This window comes from Onychostruthus taczanowskii, unplaced genomic scaffold (assembly GCF_017590055.1).
Source record: "Onychostruthus taczanowskii isolate IOZ18803 unplaced genomic scaffold, ASM1759005v1 scaffold80, whole genome shotgun sequence".
Classification (NCBI taxonomy): Eukaryota; Metazoa; Chordata; class Aves; order Passeriformes; family Passeridae; genus Onychostruthus; species Onychostruthus taczanowskii.
In genome coordinates, this window is record NW_024505893.1 from 480,150 (window position 1) to 491,374 (window position 11,225).

The window sequence follows — 11,225 nt, forward strand, 5'->3', positions numbered from 1 at the left end:
TGAAATTTTTTCTGAATTAATTCTGGACTAGGAATGACCTATCTCATCAATGCTTACCTATATCTGTTTTATTACTTACTATAGCATTCTACAGAGGAAAGAAATCCAATTTTTAGACAGGTATTGCTCTCTTACAGCTTGGATGCCCCATGGTTTTACCCTCTGTGAAACCATGTAAAGAATTTGTGCTCTTACTTCCAACAGTTCAGTTGGAGAGTATTTCAGAATGACCTGCCCTCCACTCTTCCCACTCAGCAAAATTTGAATTGAGAGTATTAGCCAAGATCAGAAATGTTTTGAAGCAGATCATGTTTATGTCGGGTATGGGTGTCTCTGCAATAAAGACAGCAGGAAAGAAACCCCTGGAAGAATGAAGCAGAACAAAAGAGGAACGTTCAGATGGGTCAGTTTGTTCCCTACAGCTCTCGGCCAACTGAATTCTGGAGTCACCTTCTGGGGAGTGCAAAGCTTCTTTTACTTCCACTGCCCAGTGCCATTGTTTGTGTCCCACCACTTTATTTGATGTGAAGACAATGAAACAAAATCCCTCACCAAAAAGCAGCAACCCAGAAGTGAGTGGGAGTTACAGAGATAAAGGCCTTGAAAAGCAGCTTTGGAAAGGGTCAACATCCTAGACAGTGTGAAACCCTCAGGCCTGGCCAGGCTGGGCTCAGGGCTGGCTGCCCTTGGGGAGGGAAGGGAAAGGGATGGAGTTGGGGTGGGGTTTGGCAGCCATGGAAATGGGAGATCCACGGGCTATTGCATCACAAAGGGGCAGCCCCGTGGGCTATTGTGTCACAAAGGGGCAGCCCCACGCTGGGGCTGTGAAGGTTGTGAAGGCTGTGGTTGGCACGGCCACAGCGGCAGCAGACGCGTCTGGCTCTGCCTCTCTGTGCCGACCGCTGGCGACTGGAGTCACCCAACCTTGTTCTGAGGCTGGGACCAGGCTCCCGTCGCTGTCAACTCTGAGTGATCCCAGATTCAAACCCAGATCCTTCTGCCAGGCAGAAGAACGGGTTCGAAGATGGATTTTACCGGAAAGGGAAAGACCACTGAAGGAAAAGGTGAGCATAGAAAGGGGCTAAAAGGCTAGAGACAAATGGAAAAAAATCCCGCCAGATTTCAGGGAAACCGGGTCCATGGTGGTCAGTGCTGGCTCTGTATCAGAGTAGGTGGCTGACAGCTACAGATGATCCTGCATGGACACCCATGCCATCACAACATGGTCTCATTAGTTTACACTGCTTTCTCCTTTTTGACAGTGGACAAATCCCTCATACTGTCAGCCAGGACAGGGACTGTGGCCACAGCTGACCCCAAATTGGACATGGTCATGAGATGCAAGTCCTGTTGCTTTCTCTGCCATCAATGTCGGGTGTCACTACAGACAAATTTCCCATTTTTCCTCTGCTTGCTGGCTGGGTCCAACACTGAGGATGGTATTATGGTGCCATAGAAAAAACAATAAGGTTTGCCTGGCGGCTGAGAGGTCTTTGTGGTTTGCCGAAATAGCAGTCACAGCTGTGTAGATTCCTCTGGTGGATGCAAAAAAGGCCAGCGGGAAATAAAAACAGGATGATGCCAAGAAAAAAAAAAAAAAAAAAAAAGAAAAAAAAAGAAAAAAAAAAGAAAAAAATTTCTCAAAAATTGAAAAACCTCTTGAGTGTCACACCCATGAGATGTGCTGATGATAAAGGTGGGAGTTCACTGAACTCACTTCTTCCCCTGTGAGCAGGGCTCAGCCTGACACAGAGGTGAGGTGGGAGCTGGGCCATGCTCTGTTGGGAGGAAGGGTCTTGTGGCAGCCCAGAGAGGCTGTGCACATTCCCAGGGAACAGCTGTGCCCTGCATGTGCCCCTGCAATGAGCTGTGCTGCTGGCAGTGCCCGTGGGGCTGTAGGGCTGCTCAGCTGTGGGGCAGGGAGAGCAGCAGGAGGGTGCATGTGCAGCTGAGCCATTGCTGGAGAGCACAGGGCTCTGGGCTCCTGCTGTCCCAGGGCAGCCCAGAGGCCAGGCTGTTCCTGTGGCAGCTCTGGGGAAGTGGGGCAGGGTTTTCCTCTGTCCCAATTCAGGTTGCTGCCGGCAGGAGCATGTTTCCCTGTGCAGCTGTTTAGAAGATTCCAGGGAATCTGTCCCGTGAAATATGGAGCTTCAGATGCTTTAGGTTTGCACAGGGGCTCTGATACACTTTCTGTCTCCACTTTGCAGGCCTGACTTCTCTGGTGGTACAGTGAAAATCCCTCCAGTGTGAAGTGTTGAGTGGCAGGAGCTGGAGTGGTACCTCGGAATTCTGGTAATGCAGCTCAAGAAAGAAAATATTCCTCCATGTCCTGCACATGCCTTTTATCTCCTTGCAGCCTTTCTAGTGTCAGAATTAGTAGAGAAAAGCCAGGCATTTAGCATGAATTGAGAAATGTCTCCACTCTTCCTTCCTGCCCTTGAGGGAGAAAACCTTTCCTTGGAGCTGCTTATGAGCTGAACCCTTTGGGATTTGAAGAAGATTCGTGGATATTGCCTGTTTTTGCTCTGGGAGGAAGAGGGAAACCTCCTGTGATGGAAAGTCCTTTTGAATTTTCCAGTGAAGGAGAAGGAGACTTCCAGATGGCTGCAGTCTAGGCAGGGTGTGAGTTTGTCATCCTCTGCGAGCACAAGCCCAAAGCCACCTCTGGCAGGTTCCCAATGACAAATCTCTTCCCCACCTGTCTCTGCCTGTGTCAGTGCTGCAGGCTGAGGTTGGGGAGGAGATGCCTCCTGCCTTGTCCCTGTCCCTGCCTTGCCTGATCCCTGACAAGTGGAATTGTGCCAGACAAAATGCAGTCTCTGCTGCACTTGGGTCAGGCAATGCTTTCAAGATGAAAGCCTCAATGACACTGTGGTTGTTCCTTTGGAATCTCTGGGCATGTAATGATAGGAGAGATGAGACTTGAAGAAATAATACTGCTGATGTAGAAAATGGGATCAGACCCCTGGTCCCTTTTCTCAGGGTTTGTTCGGCCAAATCCTGGGTATGGCCCCTTAGGAATGACTCCTTCACTGCTGGCATGCAGCTGCAATGCTTAATGCAGTCAAGGAGAAGTACTGCTCATTGAAGAAGCTGAAATTTTTTCTGAATTTATTCTGGACTAGGAATGACCTATCTCATCAATGCTTACCTATATCTGTTTTATTACTTACTATAGCATTCTACAGAGGAAAGAAATCCAATTTTTAGACAGGTATTGCTCTCTTACAGCTTGGATGCCCCATGGTTTTACCCTCTGTGAAACCATGTAAAGAATTAGTGCTCTTACTTCCAACAGTTCAGTTGGAGAGTATTTCAGAATGACCTGCCCTCCACTCTTCCCACTCAGCAAAATTTGAATTGAGAGTATTAGCCAAGATCAGAAATGTTTTGAAGCAGATCATGTTTATGTCGGGTATGGGTGTCTCTGCAATAAAGACAGCAGGAAAGAAACCCCTGGAAGAATGAAGCAGAACAAAAGAGGACCGTTCAGATGGGTCAGTTTGTTCCCTACAGCTCTCGGCCAACTGAATTCTGGAGTCACCTTCTGGGGAGTGCAAAGCTTCTTTTACTTCCACTGCCCAGTGCCATTGTTTGTGTCCCACCACTTTATTTGATGTGAAGACAATGAAACAAAATCCCTCACCAAAAAGCAGCAACCCAGAAGTGAGTGGGAGTTACAGAGATAAAGGCCTTGAAAAGCAGCTTTGGAAAGGGTCAACATCCTAGACAGTGTGAAACCCTCAGGCCTGGCCAGGCTGGGCTTAGGGCTGGCTATCCTTGGGAAGGAAATGGAAGGGGATGGAGTTGGGGTGGGGTTTTGCAGCCATGGAGCACCATGGCGAGCGTGTCACAAAGGGGCAGCCCCATGGGCTATTGTGTCACAAAGGGGCAGCCCCACGCTGGGGCTGTGAAGGTTGTGAAGGTTGTGGTTGGCACGGCCACAGCGGCAGCAGACGCGTCTGGCTCTGCCTCTCTGTGCCGACCGCTGGCGACTGGAGTCACCCAACCTTGTTCTGAGGCTGGGACCAGGCTCCCATCGCTGTTAACTCTGAGAGTGATCCCAGATTCGAACCCAGATCCTTCTGCCAGGCAGAAGCTCGGGTTCGAAGATGGATTTTAGCAGAAAAGGAAAGACCACTGAAGGAAAAGGTGAGCATAGAAAGGGGCTAAAAGGCTAGAGACAAATGGAAAAAAATCCCGCCAGATTTCAGGGAAACCGGGTCCATGGTGGTCAGTGCTGGCTCTGTATCAGAGTAGGTGGCTGACAGGTACAGATGATCCTGCATGGGGACCCATGCCATCACAACATGGTCTCATTAGTTTACACTGCTTTGTCCCTTTTGACAGTGGCCAAATCCCTCATACTGTCAGCCAGGACAGGGACTGTGGCCACAGCTGACCCCAAACTGGACATGGTCATGAGATGCAAGACCTGTTGCTTTCTCTGCCATCAATGTCGGGTGTCACTACAGATAAATTTCCCATTTTTCCTCTGCTTGCTGATTGGGTCCAACATTGAGGATGGTATTATGGGGCTATAGAAACACCAATAAGGCCTGCCTGGTAGTTGAGAGGTCTTTGTGGTTTGCAGAAATAGCAGTCACAGCTGTGTGTTTTTTTCATGTGGATTCACACATGGCCAGCCTCCTGAAGGAAATATTTTTCCCTCTTACCATTGGAGCCTTCCAACTTTCCCTTCAGACTTGCTAACTCAATACTGCTCAGAGGAATTAAACATAGCCCTCGATGCTCCTTCCATCCAAGCCGTTGCTTCCCATCCAGAGGAGCTCTCCTTCTGCCACGCCAAGCAAGATGTGCAGTGGAGAGCAGGAGACTGGGAAAGCTGGCAGCAGCTTGGATAAAGAGAGTAGAAAGAAACAGGAGCTGACTTCAGAGGGAAAAGGACATAAGGAAAGGAGACCAAGCTCAGTCCAGTGTGGTAAATTTTCACTTTATGTTCTGTCAGCAGAGCTCTGCGACCTCTTCCCTGACAGGAACTGACCCTTTCGGTTTAATTTGAACGGGTCCTGGCTTGGCTCTCTAGCTGGGCCAGAAATGATGGGATACTAAGGATGGGTGTCCATCTGCCCCTGCTGCCTCCAGCCCCATTCCTGGCCATGGCATGGGGGCCCTGGAGCAACTTGGGCAGGCAGAGACCTTGCAGAGAGCAGCAGGGCAGGGAGCTCTGCTGAACTTCCTAAAAGGCAGTGAGGCTGAGGTGATGGATGTGTGGGAGCTGGAAAGCAGGGAGCATCGCGAGAGCTCAGCAGCAGCATCTGGGCTCAAAGGCTGCTGGGGAAGTGTAGGAGGGAAGGGCAGCAGCAGCAGAAATGAGGGGCTTGAGACAAGCAGGTTTGGACATCCTGCAGAATGGCTTTGTGGGGACATGGCTGGAGATCAGCACTGGCTGTGAGACACCTTAGGGGCAGGGAGAGAGCAGTGATCTAAACCCACTCCCATGGCATCCAAAAGGCCAGGGGAGGCAGTGGCAGCTCAGACCATCTTGATGACAAACATGTGGATGCCATCTGGGAATGCAGCAACACTTGCAGAGGAATGAGCATGAGGGGAGCGGTGTCAAATATGGGACATGGTCTCTCCTCTCCGGTTCTCTTTGAATTCCCCATCCAGTGCAAATCTGCTCCATCATTTTGACTTGTTTATTCCTGCCAGGGCCCAGTTGAGGGCATATCTAAGTCACTTGAGTTAGGAAAGCTGTTTTGGAAAGCTTGGATAAAACACATTCTTTTAAAAATGTCTTTAAATTAGTTTCACTTCCTTGATGGTCACAATGGACTCTCCCAGAGCCCAGGAAATTGGGAATGTTCTGTGGTGAGGCAGTGAAAATTCCTTCAGTGTGAAGTGCTGAGTGACAGGAGCTGGAGTGGTAATTTGGGATTCTGGAAATGCAACTCAAGAAAGAAAACATTTGCTCTGTGTCCTGCACATGCCTTTCATCTCCTTGCAGCCTTTATAATGTCAGAATTAGTAGAGAAAAGCCAGGCATTTAGCATGAAATGAGAAATGTTCCCACTCCTTCAGCCTGCCCTTGAGGGAGAAAAGCTTTCCTTGGGGTAGTTTCTGATCTGAACCCTGTGAGATTTGAAGAAGATTCATGGATATTGCCTGGTTTGCACTGGAAAGAATGGGGAAATCACCTATGATGGAAAGTCCTTTTGAATTTTCTAGTGAAGGAATGGCTGCAGCCATGGCAGGGTGTGAGTTTGTCATCCTCTGCAAGCCCAAGCCCAAAGCCACCTCTGGCAGGTTCCCAATGACAAATCTCTTCCCAGGGCTGTCTCTGCCTGTGTCAGTGCTGCAGGCTGAGGCTGGGGGAGGAGATGCCTCCTGCCTTGTCCCTGTCCCTGCCTTGCCTGATCCCTGACAAGTGGAATTGTGCCAGACAAAATGCAGTCTGCTGCACTTGGGTCAGGCAATGCTTTCAAGTTGAAAGCCTCAATGACACTGTTGTTGTTCCTTTGCCATCTCTGGGCGTGTGGGCGTGTAATGATAGGAGAGATGAGACTTGATGGAATAATTCTGCTGATGCAGAAAAAGGGATCAGATCCTCTGGTCCCTTTTCTCAGGGTTATTTCTGCCAAATCCTGGGTATGGCCCCTTTGGAATGACTCCTTAATTGCTGGCATGCAACTGCAATGCTGAATGCAGCTAGGGACTAGTATTGCTCAATAAGAAAGTGATATTTTTTCTGGATTGAATCTGGATTAGAATTGACTTATCTCATTAAACTTGCCTGTTGCGTTTTATTAAACAGTCTGGCTATTCTAATAAATAAATACAGATTTCAGAACAGTCTTCTTTTTATGATCTGAATTATGTCCCTTGCACTAAAAAAATTGAGTTGTTTTGTAGTGACATAATCAGAAATACTTTGAGGCAGGTCATAAGGATGTTGGGTTTGGGTCTCTGCAGGAAAGAACCCATGGAGCAATGAAGCTGATCAAAAGCAGAATGTTTGAAGGCAAATTTGTTCCCTCTAGGTCTGGGAAGATGAATGCTAGGGACTTGTAAGGGGAGTGTAAAGTTACTTTTACTGGTAACATAGGGTGTTATTCTTCATGTGCCAGCACTTCCTTTGTTGTGGAGAGAGATGGGATGAGTTTGGAACCAATAAAACCCAACCCAGAACTGAGTGGGAGTTACTGAAACAAGGGGCATGAACACTACCCTTGGAAAGCAACTGCTTTCTGGGTGTAATTGTCAAATTCTGGAGACTACAGTGGATTGCCAGCAGTTTGGAAGGAAAGGGATTTCACAGTAAAGGATGGGCAACGAGCAACACAAAAGCAAAGCTGTAGAAGCTTTCTCTCCTGGTTTGCCAGCTCCATACAATTCAGAGGAATCCTAGTGATGGTAGTTTCATGAAAAACAAAAACAGACAAAGATCTTCTGAATAGTAAAAAAAACTTGTGGATGCCTCATCCGTTAGATGTGTTGATGATAAAGGTGGGAGTTCACTGAACTCCCTTGTGAGCAAGGCTCAGCCTGACACAGAGGTGAGGTGGGAGCTGGGCCGCTCTCTGTTGGGAGGAAGGGTCTTGTGGCAGCCCAGAGAGGATGTGCACATTCCCAGGGAACAGCTGTGCCCTGCACGTGCCCCTGCAATGAGCTGTGCTGCTGGCAGTGCCCGTGGGGCTGTAGGGCTGCTCAGCTGTGGGGCAGGGAGAGCAGCAGGAGGGTGCATGTGCAGCTGAGCCATTGCTGGAGAGCACAGGGCTCTGGGCTCCTGCTGTGGTGGTGGTGGGCAAGAGGAGGCAGGGCTTCAAAGCATCTCAGGATGGGTCCCCTGCTGGACTTGGCTGTTATTTCAGCCAGAGCTTGGCCAGCTCTGTGTGACTCCAGCACCTGAAAGCTTAAGGACAATGAATCATCTTTGCATCCTCTTGGGTTTATGTGTTGCATTTCCTCCTTCATCACAGTGACCATGCTAAGAAGGTTTGCCTCCTTGCATGGTACACCCATTCCTGCTCTTCTCATTCTAGCTCCTCATATTTTTGTCCTCCATATTCTCCAGGCCAAGACCCAGCAGCAGAAGCCAAGAGAAGACCCAGGAACATGCAGGTAGGTGGAGGGCATGTCTGACCTAAAATGGCCATTGCAATCCTGTCTCAGAGATGGCATTTGGAAAGCTTGGATAAAACACATTCATTTAAAGATACCTTTAAATTAACTTTAATTCCCTGATGGGCTCAGTGGACTCTCCCAGAGCCCAGTCACTGCGAGTGTTCTCTGGTAGCTCAGTGAAAATTCCTCCAGTGTGAATACTGAGTGGCAGGAGATGGACTGGTACCTTGGGATTCTGGAACTGCAGTGCAAAAATGAAAACCTTCCTCTCCATCCTGCACATGCCTTTTATGGCCCTGTAGCCTTTCTTGTGTCAAAATGAGAATAGAAAAGCCAGGCATTTAGCATGAAATGAGAAATGTTCCCTCTCTTTCTGCCTGCCCTTGAAGGAGAAAACCATTCCTTGGGGTAGATTCTGATCTGAACCCTGTGAGATTTGAGGAAGGTTCATGGACATTTCCTGGTTTTGCACTAGGAGGAATGGGGAAATCTCCTATGATGGAAAGTCCTTTTGAATTTTCCAGTGAAGGAGAGGGAGGCTTCCAGATGGCTGCAGTCTAGGCAGGGTGTGAGTTTGTCATCATCTGCAAGCACAAGCCCAAAGCCACCTCTAGCAGGTTCCCAATGACAAATCTCTTCCCCACCTGTTTCTGCCTGTGTCAGTGCTGCAGGCTGAGGCTGGGGGAGGAAATGACTCCTGCCTTGTCCCTGTCCCTGCCTTGCCTGATCCCTGACAAGTGGAATTGTGCCAGACAAAATGTAGTCTCTGCTGCACCTGGGTCAGGCAATGCTTTCACGATGAAAGCATCAATGACACTGTTGTTGTTCCTTTGGCATCTCTGGGCGTGTAATGATAGGAGAGATGAGACTTGAAGGAATAATTCTGCTGATGCAGAAAAAGGGATCAGATCCCCTGGTCCCTTTGGAAATCAGGGTTATTTCTGCAAAATCCTGGGTATGGCCTTTTTGGAATTACTCCTTCATTGCTGGCATGTAGCTGCAATCTTTAATGCCTCAAGGGAGTAGTTGCCAATTTTGCTGTATCAGTTCTGGACTAGGAATGAACTATCTCATTAATCCTTACCTGTCTCTCTTGTATTACTGATTGGGACATTCCACAGTTGGAAACAAATCCAGTTTCAGGGGCAGTGTTACTCACTAATGGCTTGGATACCACATGATTTTATCCATTGTGGAACTATGTAAAGCATTAATTCTCTTACTTCCAGCAGATCAGTTGGAGAGTATTTCAGAATGACCTGGTCTCCACTCTTTTCATTGAGAAAAATTGGAACTGACAGTATTAGCCAAGATCAGAAATGTTTGGGGCAGGTCATGTTTTATGGTGGTTTTGGTGTCTCTGCAGGAGAGAAACCAGGGGAAAAAAACCTCTGGAGCAATGAAGCAGAGCAAAAGTGGCAATTTGCAGTTGAATGGCCAGTTTATTCCCTGCAGATCCAGACTCCTTGAGTACTGGGGACATGTAACTTGGATTGCAAAGCTTCTTCCAACATGAGATGCCATTGTTCATGTTCCAGAGATTCCTCTGTTGTGAAGAGAAATAGAAGCAATGAACCAATAAAGCCCAACCCAGAACTGAGTGGGAGTTAGGGAAACGAGGGCCATGAACACTAGGTTTGGAAAGCAATTACTTCTGAGTTGTAATTCTCAAATTCTGGAGACCACTGTGGGTTGCCCACAGTTTAGAAGGAAAGGAATGTCAAAGTGTTGGATGGGCAATGAACAAGACATAAGCGAAGTTGTAGAAGCATTCTCTCCTGGATTGCCAGCATCATACAGTTCAGAGGAACTCTAGTGAGACTAGTTTAATGATCAATAAAAACAGAGAGGTCTTCTGAATAAGGAAAACATGCCTTGGATGCCTCACCCATTAGATGGATTGATTGTAAATGTGGGAGTTCACCCAATTCACTTCTCCCCCTGTGAGCAAGGCTCAGCCTGACACAGAGGTGAGGTGGGAGCTGGGCCGCTCTCTGTTGGGAGGAAGGGTCTTGTGGCAGCCCAGAGAGGATGTGCACATTCCCAGGGAACAACAAGACATAAGCGAAGTTGTAGAAGCATTCTCTCCTGGATTGCCAGCATCATACAGTTCAGAGGAACTCTAGTGAGACTAGTTTAATGATCAATAAAAAGAGAGAGGTCTTCTGAATAAGGAAAACATGCCTTGGATGCCTCACCCATTAGATGGATTGATTGTAAATGTGGGAGTTCACCCAATTCACTTCTCCCCCTGTGAGCAAGGCTCAGCCTGACACAGAGGTGAGGTGGGAGCTGGGCCGCTCTCTGTTGGGAGGAAGGGTCTTGTGGCAGCCCAGAGAGGATTTGCACATTCCCAGGGAACAGCTGTGCCCTGCATGTGCCCCTGCAATGAGCTGTGCTGCTGCCAGTGCCCCGTGGAGCTGCAGGGCTGCTCAGCTGTGGGGCAGGGAGAGCAGCAGGAGACTGCATGTGCAGCTGAGCCATTGCTGGAGAGCACAGGGCTCTGGGCTCCTGCTGTCCCAGGGCAGCCCAGAGGCCTGGCTGTTCCTGTGGCAGCTCTGGGGAAGGTGGGCAGGGGTTCTCCTGGCCTGCTCAATGTGATGATGGCAGGAGCATGTTTCCCTGTGCAGCTGTTTAGAAGTTTCCAAGGCATCTGTCCCATGAAATACGGAGCTTCAGATGATTTAGATTTATTTTGTGGACTCTGTTACATTTTGTGTCTCCACTTTGCAGATCTGACTGACTACCCTACTGACAAGAATCTTCCTCAGACAAGTCCCTCTTCACTCCTTCCCTCCAAGCCCTTGCCTCCCATCCAAGAGAGGCCTTCTTCCATCCAGTCAAGCAAGATCTCTCATGGGGAGGAAGAGAAAGGAAAAAGTAGCGCTGGCAACAAAGATGGCAGAAGAAGCAACCAGGAGCAGAGGCCAGAGGGAAAAGGACGTAAGGTATGGAGACAAAGCTAAGTCCTGGATGGTAGATTTTCAGTTTATGTGCTCTAGGCAGAGCTTGGAGACCTTTTCCTGTGCTGTGAGCCCAGGGAAGCAGCTGAGCCAAGGAAGAGCTCAGCTGGGCACTGCGCTTCAGGCTGTCTTTGCAATGGGTATGAAGTGAAGACTTCACGTTCTCAGCATGTA